The 22,298-nt window shown below is 40.9% G+C and overlaps 1 protein-coding gene across 3 annotated transcripts in view; it reads right to left on the bottom strand.

Annotated features, from left to right (window-relative positions):
• Positions 1 to 9,620, bottom strand: part of ADCYAP1R1 (ADCYAP receptor type I) — a 146,579-nt gene extending 136,959 nt beyond the window's left edge. For 2 of the 3 annotated variants that reach the window (XM_082045140.1, XM_082045141.1), the window contains exon 1: positions 9,174 to 9,279. The gene's annotated coding sequence lies outside the window, so the exon portion shown is untranslated. Of the gene's footprint in view, positions 1 to 9,173; positions 9,280 to 9,564 lie in introns of those variants that run through there. The other variant, XM_082045139.1, reaches the window with a different exon arrangement.
• Positions 9,621 to 22,298: the final 12,678 nt, after the last annotated feature.

The following is a 22,298-nucleotide window of genomic DNA, read 5'->3' as shown; positions in this document are numbered from 1 at the left end:
GGTGAAAGGATATCAAACTCCACAGCCTATAAAGACAACATATAGTAAACAACCATTAAGTCCCATCCAGAAATCTGCAAACACAAAAATGTTGTATGTTTAGAGGAAGTATATTTAAGAGAAGTGAAAGGGAAAAAAATGTAACATTACATATGATTGTGTGAAAATTCAAACAACCTCTGATTTAAATGAAAGCATTTTGAAATTTTAACATTTTGATATATGACATGCAGTATGAAATTGTCTGTTCATTAAGCAGAATATCAGGTAAGAGTTTCTCCAGTCATCGAACAAATGGATGGAAAGTTAATGTTCATGTGAGCTTCCTTTTCACCTTTTAAGAAAATAGTCATGTGTTACAAATTATCTGATCTAAGCTGTGTGGTTGAGCTACCACATTGTTGCTTTCATACGCATATTTTTAATGACATTTTACACACTAAACTTTCTGTGGCTGTGAATAGATTTGACAATGGATCCATCCATTGTACCGCATAATGCAGTAGTGATGTACATGAAAATGCTACAAAATATACATAATCTACTTATTGAGGTTTGTTTCAGAAGCACTTCAAGAATAGTAGAGTAAATAAATTATGCCCTTGTTATTCTAATGCAGTAGAGACAGTGGGAAGGAAAACAAGAGGTCAATTTAATGGGCTATCAGAAGGAAAAAAAACAAGACAATAGTGTCAAAAGGGACACCCTTAGTTTGGAGAACCTTTTATTGTTTCTGCTAGGAAGATATGAGGCTTGTTTTGCCAGATCAGGAAGCTACAGATAAAATGGTCCTTGAAAAGCTGAGAAATATTTTTTTCAGGGAGATACATCAGCATTTTTCCAAACTGATGCACATATAGTTCTGCAAAAGAACTTAAAGAAGCTTGGCCTATTGGAATAGTACTAAAGCGTGGTGCTTTAAAGAGTTGTGTTTTAAATAGGTCATGTTTTACTTTGATCACCTCGGACCCAGCTCTATGTTTTCTGGAGCTAGAGAACATGCCAGAAAAAATAAAAGAAATGAAATAAAATTTTAAAAAAGACAACACAAACCTTCATCAAAGTAGGTGCGTAGCTGTCATTCATTGCAAAGAGGAGAGCTGAGAGAAACTTAAACAACCAGATGACAGCAAAGACAACAGCACTAAGGAGACTGGGAACTTGGATGGAAAGGTGTTTTTGCACCAAAAATGCGAAAACTTCAGGGAACTTATTTCAAGGAAGCTGAAAAAAGAAGTCACAATGAAAAATTTCAGACTGAAGCTGCTGAATCCCAAATAGTCAAAGAATCTGGAAGTAACAGAGGAAAGAAAGCTGGGAAAAAAAAGACCTGTGTCTTGGACATCCAGAAGTGTCAGCGTAAAGTGATAATATTCAGTCAGACTGTCCTAAGGAAAGCAAAGCAAGATCATAGGTATGACCCCAGCACATCTGCCGTGGATTGACCTTTTCCTCTGCTTGAAATTAAGGCAGTGATGATGCACGGATGAAGGAACAACGGCTAAGGGAACAGCACAGAGCCAACATGGACTAGTGAGCTGTACAAGGCAACATACTGAAGGATAAACCAGAAGGTGGGAACGCTTCTGCTGTAAATGTTATAGGGAGAAAAACACCCTCTGGATTATTCAGTCACAGGATGACCAGTGGTAGCTGAATCTGGAGAAAGGCGAATTAAATCTCAAGGTTGTCTCATGGAAAACAATTCCAGGAATGATCTGGAGATAAGTAGATACACCTACAACGTAGTAATTCATTTGTGCTCCAGTATTTTAACTGTGATATCCCAAGACAACAATGCTAATGGATATTTTCAACCCCTGCGTGAGAGTATATGAAAAAATAACTGAACTCTTTGTGTGATAAGACACTGAGGCCAATGTTTGATCAGTCTCATTTTAAACCACCAGGAGGGATCAGAAATGCAGGACAGGGTTCAGACTGCAGATTAAACCATCTCAGTGGTATTTATTGAAGACTTTTCAGGCTAAAGAGTTACAGAGCTCACTCTATAGTAGATACCCATATTTATCTACATTTACTGGGCATTTGCCTGGGGCCACAATCAGTAGCCCAAACACTGGTGTTTGGTGTCACCAATACCCCAGGATATCTTACCAGCCCTCATACAGAGTGTCGACGATGTGGTGGACATAAGCATTGCACCTACAGATCCCTAGTGAATGTTAGATACTCTGTTAGATCTCAGATGGCACTTAACGACCACATTTAGGTGACCAAACTGTGTCCTAAAACTCCTTTGACTATATCAGGAGCTTATATACTTAGATACAGGTAGGCACCTCAAAATACACACCTATCTTTAGGTGTCTTAATCTGTGAGCTGAATCCCATTTCTAGTAAGCACAATGGAAACTATTTTATCGAAAGACACCTACAAGTCTTCTATACAGAGGAAAGGGAATGAGTTGAATAATAGAGATGAAAATCTGTCAGTTGTACACTTGGTGGGGGAACCAAAAATACTGTGACATTTGTTTATTCTAAATAATATGCAGAATTTGTTAGTCTCTGAAGGCTCTTTTCTATGACCATCATTACTGCATTCAGCCGTAGTACAAATAACAAGTCCGAAAAAAAAAAAAAAGCTAGAAAATATAGAGCAGTGTCCAGAGACTTGGATGTTGCAGAGAAGAAACTTCAACAGGTCTAATGATGGTTTTTCATGCTGCTCTCTTCTGCAGTCATCAAGCACTATTATCTAATGAAGTTTGTTCCAGCTGTTCGCCCACTGTACATAATCATCTCAGCTAACTAACCCATTTACTAACACAAAAACACCATCCAAGCTGTCAAACTCCAGGCAACTCAAATGAATGAGCGTGGATTGTACAATCCAAGGCTCCAGTGACAGCTGTGACATATTCGCAGCCTTAGTCATGAGGAGCTTGAGCATCTGTGGTATTTCTGATGCTCTCTCATCTCTGCATCTTAAGTTCGAGCACAAAACTCCTGGAAGGAATCCAAAGATCCAGCTCTCTAAAGCACAGGAAATGAGTAACTTTACTAACTTTAACTTGGGCCTTTATAAAATGTACTTGTGCTGCCTTCTTTATATAATTGGTTTCTAGGCCAACTCAAAGAGAGAAAGTTCTTTTGTTTGTCCAACGTCTTAGGAATGTACTAAGCCCAAGCTTATATTTTACTTTTGGTACTAGTTACAGCAATTTAATAATTTAGACATGTATATAAATACCATTATTACAAAAATAGTTTTTTAAAAAGAAATATTTTTTACTTATCACATGGAATGTGCCATTTTATATTTTTGCTAGAAATTAAAAAAATATTTTAAAAAACCCCACTTTTATAAACTTACTTCAAAAAAAGTGACAGTAAGAGCAGAAACAGAAATGTTATGATTTAATAAAGCCTTACCATTCCAGGAAAAGGAATTAATAATTGAGAACATATTAGCTATTTTAAACTCCCTTTCCAAATACATACCATTTGGTTCTGCTGTGAAGAAGTGTATCTCTTACTACTACAAATTTAATTTCAGCCTACATATCAATGTGTTCTGAGAGGTTTGTGGTATTTTTTCTTTCATGGTTTGGATTTCAGTAAATATTTTTAAAGGCCACAGTTAAGGAGGAAGGTGTTATTTAAATCCATGTATCAACTGACTGTGGGATTTAGTTTAGGACAGAGGGCGGATGCATTATACTAAGAAAGCATTGAGGTATTGATTTGTAGTGAAAAACTGGCTTTTAGGTCACCTAATTCTAAGCATGTCAAGTGCTCCAAGCTGGCCCAAATATATTTAGGAAGGTGCCAACCCTAAGCTAATGAGGCCTGGTCAGCATTCATCTCCATCTTCTAGCAGCGTACAGTGTAGCTTTTCAAAGTTGGGTATATCAGATGAAGCCTGGAGCGCTGCAGAGCTTCTGGCTGGCTCAGAGAACAGGCAGAGCAAGCTTGAATCTACCTACAGAAAATCATGCAGCCATCCTACATGTGCCTCTGTGTTGATGTGTCCCCACCTGTTCACAAAATTACATACAAGCTTCAGTTGACAAATCCCTCTTAGTAAATGGACGTACGCTGAAGACAGAAAGTGTCGATAAGCCATCGAAGCCTCTGAGATCTAAAATAATTGAATAATTAAGAAAAAATATATATATAAACTAACAAATAGGGTGTCACCTGAGACACGTGGCATGATGACACGAATTCTCCTGCAAGGGACAGGCTGAGACTGCCATTGGGTGGATAAAGGGAAGATGAAACAGGTTGATTGAGTTGGGGTGTTCAGCCTGGAGAAGAGAAGGCTCTGTGGAGACCCTATTGTGGCCTTTCAGTGCTTAAAATAAGCCTATGAGAAGGATGGGGACAGACTATTTAGGAGGGTGGTTATGGCAGGAAAAGGAGTAATGGTTTTAAACTAGAAGAGGAAAGATTCAGGTTAGACGTGAGGAAGAAATGTTTTACAATGAGGGTGCAACAGGCTGTCCAAAGAGGTGGTGGATGCCCCATCCATGAAGACAGGAAACCTGATCTGGGTGAAGACATCTCTGCTCATGGCACGGGTGGCACTAGGTGACCTTTGAAGGTCCTTTCCAACCCAAACTATTCCATGATTCTATGAGAAGATGTAGGTGAGGAAGATGTGGGGGGCACCACAGCAGGTTTGGACTTTTCAGAAAATTTAAAGTCTAGCATGATTTGCTATTGCTAAGAGCTAGCAAGAAATTACCAGTCTTCCCTTGAGCAAAGATGGGAGCAAGAAAGGAATTACACTTCATAGGGGTATCTCTGAGATACCATGGAAGGATTCTTCTCACTGATTTTGGATGTGCATCTCTGAGTCAGCTGCTGCAAGAACCTCCATAAGGTGATTCATCTGACCCACTTCAGGATGAAAGGAGCCACACTCCCCACTTATAATTTAGTGAATGGGAGTGATTAGCTGGGATGTGACCATGTAGTTTTCAGATGTTTAAGTGAGAGTAGAAGAACATCGGTCAGGCTGCCAAACACTTCTACTGAGTGAGAAAGCCTTCCTCCACATGTAATGAATGATAGCTTTGTCAGGGGATCCTTTGGGGCCAAGTTTTCCCCTTCAGAATGAGGAAATTTTTACTTCCTTCACTCCTCAGAGATGGACCTAATGATACATCTACTCCCTGCAAAAGAACTTGATTCTGTCACATTTCCCTTCAATGAGGCATTTTTTTCCTTAAGAATCCCCACCCAATCAGATAGAACAATACACTGTCCCTTGCAGGAAAATAAAATAGCAAAACTTGACTCATTCTGAGGAATTAAAGAATAAAAATAAAAAATCCAGGCTATTAACCCAGCCTGCAGATTAAAAGGGCTTTTCCTGCCCTAACCCTCAGCTCCATTTAGCAAGCCCAACAAATCATAGATAACGGACTATAATTATCCTTCCATTTGCAGCTCCTGAGCAATAGTGACCCAATCATTTCTAATGGAGTACAAAAGCCACTGTGATGGAGGCTTTTTGTGAAATGCCTCAACACTGGACAGACAAACCTGCAAATATATGTGGTAGAAGCTTGATGTTGTATGTTCAGTAAGGAGCTCTTAGACTTTGATATTCCAAACAGGTTAAAAATAAATTAATATTACTTCTATTGCCATAACTATTATTAAGAAAAAGACTAATTAGACCATATAAATATGTCAGTGTTAGAGTGGATTACGAGTTACGCTAACAAAAATTAGAATTATTGCTTTAATTTGTTGGGGGAGGGTGTTAAGCAGTAGTATTAAGCAGAAGTTTTAATACCTTTATTTTTTTTTTAATAAGGAATCTGTCAAATAAATAGATCAGAGCAGTTGCACAACATAGTCCTACCTTGAGCCATCTAAGACTAAAATGTGACACCTGAATGAGCAGGAACGAGACTGTCAAGATGTCTGAAGGGCAGATAAAGTCTAATGTCAAATGTAAACCAGCTCATTTCATGAGATTATTATCTCAGAAGAATTTGGATTCAACAGTATCCTAAATCAGAATCACAGGCAGGAGTCCCTGCAACTTCAGCTGGATATTTCTGCAGGAATTTTTCCAAGGGAATATTCCTCAGCACAACAGCCATGTTACCTCAAAATGCTCTGTGTGACGATGCTTTTACTTTTTGTTTGGGAGACTGAATGATTTAGTGCCTCTTAAGAAGTTCTACCCTGAAATTATTAGTCTGGCTACTCTACAGATGAACCCATCAGCTTTCATGTGGATACAATCAATGAATTGCAGTGAATTACATAAGACTTGAGCAATCTGATTTTACAAAAGTTCTTTATCTTGCGGAGACAAAAGTTCAAACCTAAGAAGACAGATCAAGAAATTGAGAGAGCAAAAGGTGGCCAGAGAATAAAATGCAAGCAAAGCAACGAGGTGAGGACTGGACATTGTCATGAAGCATTCTGCAAAAATTCTGCCTTTCTTCCCTTATATTTGTGCCCACTCAATTACAATCCAAACAGCGTTTCAACAGCCACCACAGAGACCTGAATTCTAGTGCTTGCTAGCATAGTGGAAAACTACCAAATACTTTTCTGTATGCAAAGCATTTCTTAAGAACACTACAAGTTTAGCACAGAGGGAACTGGAAAAGTATTTCATCCAGGAATGCTGTATATATAAAGTAGCAAGGGGACTCAGAGTGGTGTTACAGCTATCCCTGATGATATACTATCAGCAAAGATGACTTTAAAGTAGCGAATAGGAAAAAAGAGGGAGTTCCACACTGGTGCGTTTACATCTCTTTCAGCAGAGTTGTTCTACTTTTGCACCGATGTGGAAGATTCATTCCAAAATCCTGTCGACTGCAGTGTCTAACAAATCTTACCCTGCTATCTTCACAGGTGGTATGGGATGGCTGGATGTGAAAGGAGGACAGGGAATGGAAACAAAGGAACATGAGCCAAAGCAAAAATACACTTTGCTGACTTAAAGATTGAGCCTGTGGTCTATGGGCCAAGTAGCGGAGTGAAGTAAAATTCAGTATCTCCACTGGCTTCTATGTCCTGATATCAGTTTACCTCTCCTGAGAACTGTGACAAATAAATAACTCCTTTCTTAAGTCAGGAGTGACTGTAAGACCTGATATTTCTGCAGGTCTTTCCGTCAAATATGAGTTGCAGCATGATCCTGTCCTGAGTTTACTTTTTCTCAATGCTTCTTAACTCAAATATTCTGCTTTCATTAAAAGATAATCCGAGCTAATTTAGGAATTAGACTGTTTGTACTAAGTGTGCTCAGAAGGAAGGAAAGGAAAACAAAATCTGCTACACTGAAATGAATCAGCTTGGGGACACAGGTCTTAACTTATCAAAGGCGTAGGCACATATGGAACTCAACCCCAGAAAAAATCTCTCCATGCTGGCTCAGTCAGCCAAATGAAGAGAGATGTGATGAGCAAAGGTCTGAACGTGATCAACAGTGCAACCCACAACCTCAGAAATCTCTGTTTTTCTCTCCCTGGTAACATACCACAACAAAGCATCTGCCTTTGTGTTTATGAGCTTCACATATATACCAACAATAGCAGATCTAGAGAGCTCCATGTGGCTGTGGCACCACCACACAAACAGCAGACATCTTAAATCTACAGGGAAGAAGGAGCCCTCGTTTTCTTGTAGGGACCCCAACGAATGATGAAACACCATAGCGAAGGAGCAATCACAAAGCTCTTTCCCTATTTAAAGGTAAATATAAAGCCTCGCATGACCTTGGAGTCTGTTCAGTGCCAATGGTTATCCTCCCAGTCACTGCACACATGCCTTCGGTAGAAGAAAACAAAATAACAGAAGCCTTCCGCTTCATGATGTCCGGGGTAAATTGCCAGTACAATAACAGATCAATTGTATCTGTCCTGAATGAGCAGCAACCATTGCCCTCGGCACATAGAAACAGGAGGAAAAAAGGTAGAAGACCATAACCCAGAACTGCAACCAAGACTCAAGCAGAGATATCAACTTTAATCTAAACTCCCATTATGGCACTGAATAATATTCCTTAATTATTCATCAAAATGGAGCAGTGTTGTCTTGCCCATCCTATAGGACAACTTCTTTCAAGACAGCTCCAGTGTGTTTTGCATTAGCCCGATACAGACGCTTGTATAACACATTTTTTCTCTGTAGCTATACCAACACTACTTTAAGGAGTTTGCCTTCGTGCTGTCATTGATGGTAACCTTAAGTAATCATCCATTCCCATCCATTCCCACTCATTCCCATCATTGATTAGCATGTGTTATGTACAGAAACGTTTCCCCACTGTACCTGACCAGCGTTGCATACGCTGAATAGAGAAGTGAGACGGCTGTGTGCCCAAATAACATCAAATGAAAATTCATTTGTTGTTTGTTGACTCCAACAGATTTCAAACAAACTAACAAACAAATGCTACTTCAGTTACGTCGCATATTGCCATATCAGTCCAACACTCGCACTATAATTAAGATACAAAAGACGGATGGTAATCTGTAATACCCTAGGAAAGAATCAGGTCACTTTGCTGCCTTATTCACTTTGATTAATATTTTTTTTATCATTAGTATCATTACCTCCAGTGCTACCTCAATATATTCTTCAAGCTAAAGGCCAGATTCTGTTTACCAGCAGATGAGATGCAGAGGAAAGCCACTGACTTCCAGGGAGTTCTTCCAGACCTGCTTCTGTGTAAGTAGGGTGATCGTCTAGTCATAAACACCAGTAGTCACCAAACAAATCTCTCTCTTTTTTTTTCCCCATGCATTTTCCAGTCCTGAACATCATGCTGCATTATCTTGCTCTCCCTGGCTGTAAACTCTTCAGATTCCAATACATAACCGAACTGTTCACATGCTAAATTCACAGCAAAGCGTTAAAGCATCTGTCCTGTATGCTATCCCTCTGACTTAAGATGTGCTTTGCATAAAGATGGTATTATTAGAACCAGCTGTTCAAATACTGATAAGGAGAAGTGCACAGAAGCATGCGAGCAGAGGTCAAAGGCACATTAACAGCAATTTTTACTACTACCCCACAGTTAAAATAGAGGAGTCCTGGTGCACTGCTTGAAGGGTGAATCAGAGTTTCTGCGGCAGGTGAAGATGCAGAGCTGCAAAGGGAGCCTGGAGCTCGAAAATGCTAAACAGCAGCAGCAGGTCTGTTAGCAATCAGGTTTTATTTACCAGCCATATTATGTTAAAAAACAGACGTAATTCCCATAGCGAGCACGTTAACCTGTCACCACTTGCAAAGGGAGATTTATTTGTTTGAAAAGAATCAAACCCATTTCGCGGACGCATCCTCAGAGCCTGCAGCTCTGAGGATGAAGGCAAAAAGCCTGCATGCAATTTCTCCCAAAAGAAGTATTCCCAGGACCTGGGGAAGATGAGGGAAGAGCCGGTAAATCAATGTCACTCTAAGACAAACCGGAGGGGTTTTTTTCCCCCGCCGGCTGCAATAACGGAGCTTTGGCATCTCCGGGATGCGGCCGAACGGGGCAGAGCCCGGCGGGGGAACCGGAGCGGCGCCACCCCGGGGTGAAGGCTGGGGGAGAGACCGGAGAAATGCACTTACCATTGCAGCAAGGATCCGTCCGGGTGCTGGAGATGCTGCATCCCCGTCGTGCCGGGGAGGGGCGGGTACCGGTGGGGTCAGAGCCAGCGGCGGGGGGGACAGTGACCGGTTCCCCGGCAGAACCTGCCCAGCCCCGGCTGCCCGCGGTGGGAGGGAGCGGCCGGAGCCCGGTTCCCCCCGCCTCGCTCGTACCGGGCGGAGGAGGGGTCGGTGCCTCCGAAGGGAATCCAAATTCCTCCTCCCTCGCCTGTCGGTCATGTCCAGGCTGCCTTTGCTCAGGGGATGGGCCAGGTTCTGGCCGTGAAGGAATTTGCCATGGCTAAATACAAAATAAAAAATAATAAATAAATAAAAATAAAAAAGCAAGACAAAAACCTCCCGGAATAAAAAGGAAGGCAGGGGATTTACAAACTTTCTTCTTTTTTTTTTTTCCCTGCTTTTTATTATTATTATTATTCCTAGGGGGGGATTACTCGTGCTTGGGAAGTAAGGGATGGTGTGGGGGAAGGAGAAGAGTATTCAGGCTGGATCAGATGCTCTGTCTGCGAGTCAAGACTCTGGTGTGCTCGCCCCTGTATTTCTGTGCGTGTGATTCTCATACCCAGACAATGCTCTGCAAAGCGAGCTGGTCCTGCGGAGAAATGCAAACACCTCCTCCCACAAGTGCCTGAGGAAAGGAAAAGGGACATGGAACCAATAGCTTTTCCTTGGCTAGTCTCATTAATATGGAGGAGGAGAAGAAAACCAATGAGGACGAGCGGGAGGAGGGGTTTATTCAAATTAAGTTTCTTAAATCAAGCACTTTTCTTTTTTTTTTCCTCCCCTTTTTCTTTCCTCCTCCTACCTCCCCCAATTCCTCCTTCTCCCTGTCACCTAAGCGCCGTTTCTGCTGTCCCGGAGATTTTATTTCTTTTTTTAATTAGTGTGACAGGGTCAGCAAAACACGGTGATGGGAGGGAGGATGGCATTGCTGCTGGAAGGGAGAGGCGATATGTGAAAGGGAGGATGAAGGGACATAATTTTTCCCTCAGCTGCAGGAGAGTTGATTGCAAAGAAAAGCAATAAAGTAGCTGGAGATGGCAGGGAGGGGAACTGAGGTGAAGTGAAGCGGGAATTTCACCTAGAAACAGCATTTTGCAGATGGTATTTGCAGGTGGCCCGTGTCCCGGATGAGCCCTCTGAGCTTGGGGAAAGGATCTGCTCTCCCACAGCAGACACAGACACCCAGGAAGGGATGTGACTGCACAAGAACATCAGCATCTGCGCTGTTCTGCATTGCCCCAGAGCTACACAGCAATAAGATCCCTGCAACAGCTGTGCAGGAGCGGTACCTGTTGCTGGAAAATCAGTGGAGTGGAACTGTAGAGAGGGCTGAGATTGCTGGTGAGGAGGGAAGGGATGTCCAGCTCGTTCCTTTGACTTGTATCTGAAAAAGAGCCTGATGGCACATGAACGCTGCAAGGTAAGTGCACAAAAGCACCCAGTTGCTGGTCCCTTCTGCAGAGAGTAGCACTCAAAGGAAAGCTCTCAAGACCTGGAAAATGATTGCTCAAAGTGTCTGAACATCTATAGCAGGCCTAGAATAGCCTTCTGCCAGAGCATCCCATGGAGACACTTGGTACCACGCTGCTTTTTGTTGCTGCCAGTCATGCTACTCTCAGGCCCCACAGATCCACATCAAGAAGGTGAGATCCTGAATGCCCACATCCTTAGCCAAATTTTCTGACACCTGTGTTGTAAGAGCAGCTGCCTGCTGATGAGGTTCTTCTAATTAACCTGAAATCTCACAACACCTGGGATCCTAATAATTTTGCCCTTCCCACTGTGGAAGCCCTTTCGTTTGTTGATCTTTTACCACTTCCCCTTCATTTTCTGCATTTCCCACCTTCCATTTCTCTGAACAAGTAAATTCATTTCAAATCCTCCTTGCTTTTACTCTGCTCCCAATTCAAACGAGGGAGAAAAAAAGGTAATTTGGCCATAAAAGAAGCAACATCCATTGAACGTTCTGTGCGAAAATCCCTGACCCAATTATTTTCTCTAGTGATATCTCACAGCTTTAAGTAACCTCAGTAAATACAAGGGGCAAAAAAGAAAACAAAAGATGTACATGTTTACACTGCACAGCTGAGCTAATCAGCCTGTGCACTCTATGTAGACATTAACAAGAGGATGTAATCCATTGCACCTACTTTATATGTCTACATAGTATAAAATACCTGACTATTTTCCTAAAGGGAGCCATGACTGACAACTCAATCAGATGTCGACATCTATTTGTTAGTCAGGTGTATCTCAGCACGACTTATTTTTCTGCATCCTAAAGGGTAAGATGTAGGACAAAAAAAACAACTCCACAGCAAAATGTTTGTTCTTCCCATGAAAAAGCATCTATATTCACTCTGCAGACCTAAAGTACCTTCCCCCACCAAAAAAAAGAACAACTCACAGAAAACAAAAATATCCCAGCTGTGTCTCCTCGAAACTTCCAGAATTTATAGCAGTCCTACCTAAAAAACCGAAGCCCCACTATAAAATGTTGTCTTGGTTTGGTAAGTGTGGAAGAAGACTCCCAGCTGTTCATTTATTATGTACTGCTCCAACATCTGCTCTTTATCTTTCCCAGGAGAAGGGCAAGGGGCCAAGAGAATCATCTAGTGGCCCATATCCAGCCGCAGTTGGACTGCCTTAGATGATCTCAGCTGGTATTCATATCAGGTTTCCTACTGAAGTAGTCAGGAGAGTCTATTTAAGAACTTTGTTCTCCGAATAAGACAATTTTTCTTTAGGAGAAAACAACCAAGCCATTTTCAGGCAAATGGTCTTTATTGTTATCCTCATGAGCAGTCTATTAAATTCTATTAAATAGCACTTCATTATTTAAGTGTGTGTGAAGCATAATAGCTGTTATCTTGGCTAGCATGAGAGACCGACAGGGCAGGAGAAGACTACCTGAAAGAAAACTGTGAGTTGCTGCTACATCACCTAGAGAGCCACACATCTGTCATCCTACACAGGGGCAAGGCACTGGTAAGCTGGCTGCCGGAGTCTTTGTTGAGACTGAATTAAAGTTAGACACTCTGGGAACACTAGCCCAGCTTGTCAACACCACCACAAAGTAGACCTCCAAGGTTTAATTAGATCAATTAATTATTACAGAGGAATAAACCCACAGACCAGTACAGGTTAGGGGCAGACCTGCTGGAAAGCAGCTTTGCAGTGAAGGACTTGGGAGTTCTGGTTGACAACAGGTTGACCATGAGTCACAAAATGTGCCCTGGTGGCCAAGAGGCCAATGGTACCTGGGGTGCATTAGGAGGACCAGGTGTGACCAGGAGGTCAAGGGAGGTTGTTCCTCCCCCTCTGCGTCCAGTTCTGGGCTCCCCAGTTTACAAAGAACTAGGAATTACTGGAGGGAGTCCAGCAGAGAGCTACAAGATGATAGGGTGGCCTAGAACACCTTTCCTATGAGGAGAGACTGAGATAGCTGTGGCTGTTCAGCTGGAGAAGAGAAGCTGAGAGGGAATCTCATCAATGTTTATAAATATCTCCAGGGTGGGTGTCAAGAGGATGGACCAGGCTCTGTTCAGTGGTGCCCAATGACAGGATGAGGGCCAATGGGCACAGGCTGAAGAACAGGAGTTTCCACCTGAATGTGAAGAGAAACTTCTTTGCTTTGAGGTGCCAGAGCCCTGGAACAGGATGCCCAGAAAGGTTGTGGAGTCTCCTTCTCTGGAGGCATTCAAACCCACCTGGACACATTCCTGTGTGATCTGCTCTGGTGAACCTGCTTTAGTAGGTGGGTTGGACTAGGTGATCTCCAGAGGTCCCTTCCAAGCCCAACCATCCTGTGATTCTGTGAATTCCTCTTTCACTATCAGGTTTGACAGGCCTGAAATATTGAGACTCAGTTGGCTTGTTCCCATCTGTCAAAACAAGAAGTACCCCCAGGTAGTGCCATAGCCTCCCACCCACACTAAAATCATGTCTGCCAGAACTTATCAGCGTGCAGAACCTCTGATGTGATGATCGGCTGTGCTGGGGATCAAAAAAGAGACCCAGAGGAAAGGAAAGCTCTCCTGTGCTGCAGCTGAGATCCCAGATGGGTCTGCACGTTCCTCAGTCACTTCCTACCAACCAGTAGATTTCTTACATTTAGAAAGAGACATCCCTTGGCTCCTGAGGACAAGATCTGGTGGAGGTAGATAGTGGGAGAAATCAGCTATTTATACAGACAACAACAGTCATTTTGCTCCCTTTCTAGCTATGTAGATGAGCTGTACTGTTTTAAGAGATTTCTACTAGTAGAACCGTATCCACAGCCAGGGAGAAGGCAGAATGCTAAATATTGCACTTGCTGCAATTAACTGGGACACACTTGGTGTGTATGCAAAGGTCTATATCACTATGTTAGAAGGTGGTAACTCAAATTGTGAACTTAAAGAGCAGTAGATACCCTGGTTTGTGTCTACTCTTACCTTTTAGTAAATACAAGGCATCTTAACCCCCCAGGGGTGTGTACCTCAGGATGCTGGGAAGTAGAATCATAGAATGTCCTGAGTTGGAAGGGACCCACAAGGATCAAATCCAGCTCCTGTCCCTGCATATGACAACCTCACAGCTCACACCATGTGTCTGAGGGTGTTGCCCAGTCTCTTTTTGCACACCATCAGTCTTGGGGCACAGCAGCCATCAGTGGGAAGCTGAGGTGCTGTAAATTCAGTCCCAGCTGACTGGATGGGAGGCTGTTGATCTGACAGTCCTCAAAGGGAGTTTAATTGAATCAAAGCCCTTGATTTGTGTATCTACCCTTTCTTCGCCTCCCCCAGCACTGTAATGAGGTTTATTGGAGAACAACTGTACCTTCCATCACCACCTCCCCTCTCTTCCCTCACACATATTGTGCTCCAGAATACTTTATTTGACTACTCTGAAAAATGAAGGGAGCGAGGACACACATTAAGCTTGGTTGGCCGTGCATGCAGGTAGTGCTAACCTGTCTCTGCCTCAGAGTTCTGCAAGTGCAGAAATCGCCACCAGAAGTTGGCCATGACTGGAAGGCATGGTCTGCGAGCCAGCTTGCAGGCCAGCTAAAAAGAAGGCCATGCTTATCCAAATGGTGGTAGCCATACGTTACCTTGACCAGCCTTCACAGACTGCCACATAGCAAGGTACAACATCCCAGGGACAAAGGATGGGAGTCTCTTTGCAGACTGACAGATGAATGCAGGTGGTATGTGAGGTAGTATGCTCCCACTATAGCCAATAGAGATCTAGTCTTACAGTCTGTGAAGACCAAGGATATGCTGAGCTAACCCTACCATAGAAACTGAACAGCTCCTTGGACTCTGTTGGCTCTTTTAATATCTTCATCTTCAGTAACTTTTAAGTTACAAACAACTGCCTAGAAAGAAGTATCCAGTGCCTTTTGAGATGTTCTAGAGGACCTTCTCTTGCAACAAATGCTACTTCAGGAGACCACGGGTCTTCTGCAGCTCTTGTATTTTATCTGCTGTCTCAAGGGAATGTCTTAGATACACTTGGTCTACTAAAAAAGTGTATAGTTCAGGTGACCAACTCAAGGCTCCAGTATCCTACATTTTTTGAAGTCAAGAGTACAGGTACCAATAAACTCAGAGTTATTTTCTCTATCTGACTTACCTCCTCGTCTTGGAGCCCCAGCCCCACTTGGCAGGAGAGCAGAATTTGTTCTTTCACCTTCTCAGGTAAATAAGCCCTCTGACAAACTCTTGTGATTCATGATCAGCTGTTTAAAGAAATTACATTGTGTGAATCATTCCAGTGAAAGCTGCATCCCCACTAAAAGGAGTGAACAGAAGGGAATGTGAGTTTCTGTGATAGAGAGAAAATGGGCAAAGTAGAAATGGAAAAGACACAGCAGGAGGTCATCAAGGGGATTAAATGCATAGGATGAATGACTTTAAAAACTGGCTAGATCAGGATTCTTCAGCTTTCCATAGACACTACTGAGAAGGAAAATAGTGGAGGTATATAAAAAATGGCACTGAGAAAGTGAATAAGGAAAAAATGTCCACTGTCTTTCCTAGTGCAAGAATGAAAATGTACCAAACAAAAATCAGAGAGGCCTGGTTCAAAACAATACAAAACATTAACCAAAAATGTTATATGACCTGGCAGATGCTAGAAGCTCCCAATAGCTCAAAGCAAATCCATGGAGGAAAAGTTGACAAAGACAATTATATACCACAAGACCACGTCTGGCTCAGAAAGATAATTCTGGGAGATAATTTAAGGCATTTATACCTCGGTGCTTGCCTCTTGCTTTTGTTCTTTCTAGGGACTTGCAAGGTTACATGCCGATTTCTGGCCTAGCTCAGTGAGACATTCTTACATTTTATGTTGTTGTATGCACCTTGTCACTCAATCCATTGGCCAAAATTGACGAGGTTTTGAGTCTGGTCACTAAACTATGATACAAACAGCTCACACAGCTACACTGGCATCTGGGAAGCTCAGACATCATTGTTTCTGCCAACTTTGTTTGGAGAAAAGTTACTTCAAACAGAAGATTCAGGTACATATTCAGAAAGTAGTAACATCTCACCACTCCTGAGTATGAATTGCTGGAAACTACCAAGTGATGGTTTACAGATTAGATATCTCTGTTTTTAGAGATTTAGATATCTAAAGCAAAGGTTTCATTTGACATCTTTCAGAAATATATAATGTTATTGATGTTCTCACCTCAATGTACCTCAACACTCAAATTTCCACCCTAGGGTCTGTAATTGGAACAACAAATAATTGGGACAAACTATGACAAAAATGCAGTTTTAAGGAACTAATGTATTGTGTAATCAGGTGTACCTGATGAATAAGGAAAAAAAAAAAGGAATAGAGAGGTTTCATTTCAATACTTGCTAAATGAAATGCTTTGACAGTTTGGTCTCCATTTTGACATGTTTAACAAAATGCTTGAATCGATCTGGAATTAATTTTTTTTACTTTTTTTCAGACTGTGTGGGCAAAAATATGCTTTAGATATATGAAATCATAAATATATCAATCTATAAATATGTCTTATATAATTTATTATATAAATCACTGTTCTGATCTGAACTAAAAGCTCCAAATTTCTTGCAGTTCTACTTATAACCCCTCTATTGCCATGTGGCCAAGATCCATCCTACTGCATTTTAGACACTTAATTGCTTTTCTAGGACTTTCCTTGCTCTATCATCTCTGTTTCTGGAGACAGACTCCTCCTGTGATTGGCAGGGTACTTCTGAAAAACTCCTCACAGTGTCTACACTCTAAATTACATTAAAATGATTTGGGTTCTAAGGGAGAAATGTGTAGTGTGATTACCACATAAGCAACCCAAGTAGTACTTTCAGGTATAAGAATTACTATTATTTGCAGAGGTGCCATCTGTGAAAGAAGGTCTCACTTGTTCTTAGGCACAAACAAATAACTTGCAAGCAATACTTTTACTGGTGGGATTTCTGGCAGGTGAGCTATTCTCTTCTCAGATACCTGTCTCTCAAGTGTTATTTTCCTGTCCATTTTTCTAATTATGATCTCTAAAGCATTTCTGTGAGTGGAAAGTACTCAGATGTCTATGCTCAGTCAATAAACTTTCTTAAGAAAACTTGGTTTGATTTTCAGTTGAATTTTGCAACAATTCTGTTCCTTGATTTGATAAATAAATGGCAGTGTGTGTGGATTTCAGGTTCAACATCCATACTAAACTTCAAACCAGTCTTGGAAACCCATCAAAGTTCTGCAGAAAATTTGGCAAAAACAGTAAAATTTGTTTGAGTTTGGAGCTTCTAAAAAAAAAAAAAATGCAAGCTCTCTAAATAAATTAGTTGTTAATGATTATAGTGAGTATTACTTAATTTCAACCACACCTGATCCTTTCCCTTAAGACTGGGGTGGGTTGTTGGGCTTTTTTTCTGGATTTTTGAATGAGGAGTGAAGCAATGAGAAACATGAGTAGCATAAATAACAACAACTAGTTGTGGATGCATCTTTGTTTTAAATGGTAAGACATGTCTAGTCATGCAGATGCAACCACAGAAGAAACAAGAAACACTACATCAAATGATGCTAAAGGGGGAGACAAATGTCAAAAACAAGCAACTTGGGAGATAATATCCACTTTCTACCACTCAGATCTAAACTTCTGTACAGGCGGAAGTTTTCCCCATGTCCTTAATGAAACACCGAGGAGTTTGCCTCTTTCCCAAATCTAGACAAACTGGGAAACAGAAGAGAAACCACCAATGGTCACACTGCATCTGCATACCTGGCACTCAGTAAGGGAAATAGATATTATGTTCTTTATCACAGGGCAGGAGAAATAGATATGCAATGCCTCAAAGAGCACAGGACACAAGAAGTTGCACTACTCCTTACAGGAAACAAAGCTGCTGATGTTTAAGGACGAACACATCCAATACAAGGGTGTGGAAAGAGTCTGTTGTTCAGTCTTCACTTAAAGGCCAGGTTGGGGCACTTGATTTTGTCATCATGAGCCTATCAGCCTGCTGGTGTCACATCTGAAGTCAGACTGAAGTTTCAGATAGAAGACAGCAGCTGGTATTACCACTGCCCAGTTGAGTTGAGAGCCAGTCTACTGGCTTCTCTTCATTTTCTTAGTTCCTGGAAGCCTGGGTCCCAGACTATTTGCATCCAAGAACAAATAATCACAGATGAATTAAGTCTTCTGCCTTCTAGGAAGGTGAGGAAGAAGCTTCACTGGGAATTGCTGGCTCTGGTCAGAAATGGAAAGCAGCAATGAAGTGCTGAGAAACACTTAGGGGCAACCTCTGAGCTGTGACTCATGTCCTGCTCAAGCACATTACAGATAAAATAAAGCTGGCAGTGCTGTGTGGAGGCAGGGAAGGGCTCTCAAGGCTGTTGTTAGGGTCACAGTCCTGAGAACACTTATTCTTGTCCTTCACTTTGCTGTTATGAGATTTCCCACCGATTCAGTGAGTTTGCTCAGAGCTCTGGCCAATCCATAAGTGTCAGCAGGATGTTTAGAAGAGAAAATTGTGGTTTTCCAGGAAATATTCTTGTCTTCTTCTTGGCTTGTTTTGTTTGTTGGGAGGGACAGCAGCTTCAGGAGGAGTGGTGAGATAGTCTGATGAGACAGTTGACTTTAAGTAGCACCAGAAGTAAATGACTTTGACTATCTGTATAAAGAATTGGAAAAAGCAGCAATAATGTAGCAAGGCACATACACCTATGTCTTCTTTTGTAATCCAGAAATCAGCAGCTAATTGTTTGCAGAAAGATTCATTGACAAATCTCTCTGAATTTCTACCTACAAATATAAAGAAGCTCGATATATATAAAGCTTTTATGAATAGCATTTTTGTAAGAATTTGTGATTGTTTCAAAAGAGATCACAGAACCAGAAATAAAAACAGGCATAAGGAGTATTCCTTATAGGTATGTATCTTAGAATAGTGGATATTGTAGTGACATAAAGAGCCTAAGACAAAAATCTTAGAAGAAGTGTTCTCTGAAGGCAGAAAATTGTCTGTAGTTTCTACTTGCCAAGAGGTGTGGAAAGAGCCCTCCACAATCATACAAACCTTCATGGACATTTATCAGAACGTGAATGATAAGCAGATGTCTCCTTTCAGGGGTTTTTATTCTATCTAAAGAGTGTAGATACCTATCAGAATTTCTAAAATCTTTTCTTAAAACCAAAGCCACCAGCAAAAATTTTCACTTTGAACTTCTAACCTAAAAGGTGATGGAAGGTGAGTCCACAAGGGAATTTTTGCCTTGCAGGTTGATGGCTTTAGGCTTTGTGGCCTAAGCCTTGATCCAGACAACTTCCCTTTAATTAACGCATAATAACAACAATAGTGAAGCAGATCTGAGGAAGAAATCACTGATCTATCCAGCTTCCATCTCTGACTCATACACACCTTCTTTCATCTTTCAGACCAAGTCTTCTTTTGCAGCAGCTGAAAGATGCATTAGATCCTCCTTAGACAGCTCTTACTAGAGTTATGAATGACCAGCTTGTGGCTAAATTCAAAGGTCACACTTCCCATCTGAACTATCTTGATTTATAAGCTGTTTTTGTCACTTTGGATGACTCTGCTTTTCCTTTATCTCCTGGCATAGACAGATGGCTCCCCTAACCTTTCTTCTAATTTCTCTGACAGGATGTCTTGAGTTAATTTCCTTACTGCACTCCTCTTTGTGAGGTGAGGATCATCCAATCGTGGTCATTGTCTGACTCTGGCACTCAAAATTACTTAAGTCTAATATCTGGTGTTCTCTTCTGGCATGAGATACCTTTCAAAGGAGATTCAGCTATAGAAGATGAAGGGCAAATCTCTTTTCCTTCCAAAGAGGAGAAGATGGAAGGAAATAACACTCTAGTGTGGGCTGCGGAAGGTGTATGACTACCCTGAGTATCAAATCTGTGTTAGTCAAGCCATAATGAAAAGATTTTAACAGAAGGAGCTTATTGTTGCTTTCTGCAAATGCTACTCATGGAGTTTTCTCATGTGGGACTGGTGCCTGGTGGCTGTTTTACCTGATGCAATTCTTCACATGTAACATGGAAATCATCTCTTATCTAGAGAATGAAATTTGGTTTGGTTAGATTTCTTACCGAACTTCTTCACTGCCTCAATTTCTTTCTCCTTTTATTACACAGATTTGTTTTTCTTAACACACTGTCTTGGTTCCCAGGTGCTACATAGCATTTATTATGTGAAATAGTACCTTCCAATATGAGTCATTAGCAGTGAACAAAGATGGGACTTTAACCATCACAAAATATCTCCTACTTGCACTCGCATCAAAGGAATAGCTGGACTGTTCCTAGTAGTAGTTTGTCATCATTTAGTGAGGCAGACTCTAATAATGAATATGCTTTGTCATTAGAACATAACTGGTAATTACATTCAGGTATGTTCTTTTTTTTTCTCTGTCTTTTCCCTGTATATGTATTTTTTTTCTTTTCTGTTTAAATTGCCTTCCTCTACATTTGGATGAAAGCCGATTGTCTTAAATCAAATATGAAAACACTAAAAATCTTTTTTCCTTTGACTTCTAGTAGGTATCTCTTCTGCTGTTCCCATGTTTCATGAGGCTCTTTATAGTCTAGTGTATATTGGTATGAAATCTGATCTCCTACAAGGGACAATAGCATCCCTGACAATCCATTTCCCTTCTCTGAGCATGAAAATACTAGGCAAAGAATCAAAGGCAGATTCATTCAAAATTTCTGTCTTCATCTCCTGCAACATGAACATATGAAAACATTAGATTAGATTAAATATTCACAACAAGAGTACACTTGCTCCTTAGAGTCTGTCAAACCTAGCAGAGAAAAGAAAAACAGAAAAGCTAGTGACTGGAAGCAAAAGCCAGACAAATGCATTTCAGAAATGAAAAATGCTTTCTTAAATAATTAGCATAATTAAACACTGGAATAATGTACCAGAGGAACAGGAAGGTTCTTAATCTCTAAGGGGTTTGTGTAATCAAAGGTTTGGTCTACCTGCGATGTAAGTGCCTGTAGCTGAGCTAATCCCTGTTTGCCTTCCTAGTCAAAAGAAATCTAGTTCATACAGTCACCAGAAATCAGCGTATGAATCACCTCAACCTAAGAGAGGCATGTAAAATAAATGAGAAAAAACACACCCTAAAAGTGTTATTTGTCTGTACTAACTTTGAAGGAACCTTGGTCAGAAAAAGGTACCTATGCAGCCAACATCTAAAGATGGGTGAGATTAATCCCAGCCTAGATGTCTCCAAGAAAAGTCCATTTGTCACTTTAAGGAGATGTTTTATCCAAACATAAAACATCGGCTTCAATAACTGAATAAAATTTAGTAGCTTATGAAGGTCAGAGGAATGAAAAGGTGAGGCACTCGAACCTGATAAAAGGAAATACTTTGTAAGACAAGATTTTAGTAGTAAAATGCATTTCTGTAAAGAAAAAAAAAATATAGAAAAATCATAAAATTCAGAATGGAATAAACTGGAAAATAAGAAAAATGTCAAGATTATCCAGAGGAAACTTTAATAATGATGAAATAAATGTAATAGGGTATGTTAAAGCTATTGCTTGAACACTTAAATCAGACCCAAATTGCTGAAAGCCACGACAAGAATAACACAGAAGTAGTATTGCCCTAGGCATTAGATTCTTACACTTTCATCTAACATACCTTGCCTTGGGTAAACTGAAGACTGGCTTAGATGGGTAAAGGATATGATGAAATTAGGAGATTCCTATGTTCTCATAGATTCCTGGAAAGAAAGCCTGTTAATCTTATATTCTGCTGTAATAATAACAATCAATGAATTAAATGAAGAAACAAACAAACAAAACCTGCACCCTCTGTTCATATCTGTATCTGGTTTTCTATTCAGTGCTGGGATTTACCACTTCCCTTATTGAAGTTCTTATCATTTCTTTATATAAGGTATGGGTTTCTTGAATTTCTCAGTTCTCTTTCAACAGTGACAATGAATGTTCTTAGAGTTACACAGAGAAATACATGTTGCAGAAAGCAAAACAGAAAGTGAGTTACATAATTACTAAAAATAAAAGTTATGCAGAACATAAGACCTCATACTTCACACACTAGCATGGCAGAAACATGACGTGGTGGAGTGTCACTTCAGGGAAAAGCTCCCAAAAATGATTCATTAGCACTCTCTTTTATCTTTGAGCTGTCTAACTTCCTTTTTTATTAATATTT

The sequence above is a fragment of the Streptopelia decaocto genome, assembly GCF_964273445.1.
Source record: "Streptopelia decaocto genome assembly, chromosome: 2".
Taxonomy (NCBI): Eukaryota; Metazoa; Chordata; class Aves; order Columbiformes; family Columbidae; genus Streptopelia; species Streptopelia decaocto.
This window is presented reverse-complemented; position numbering and strand designations above follow the sequence as displayed.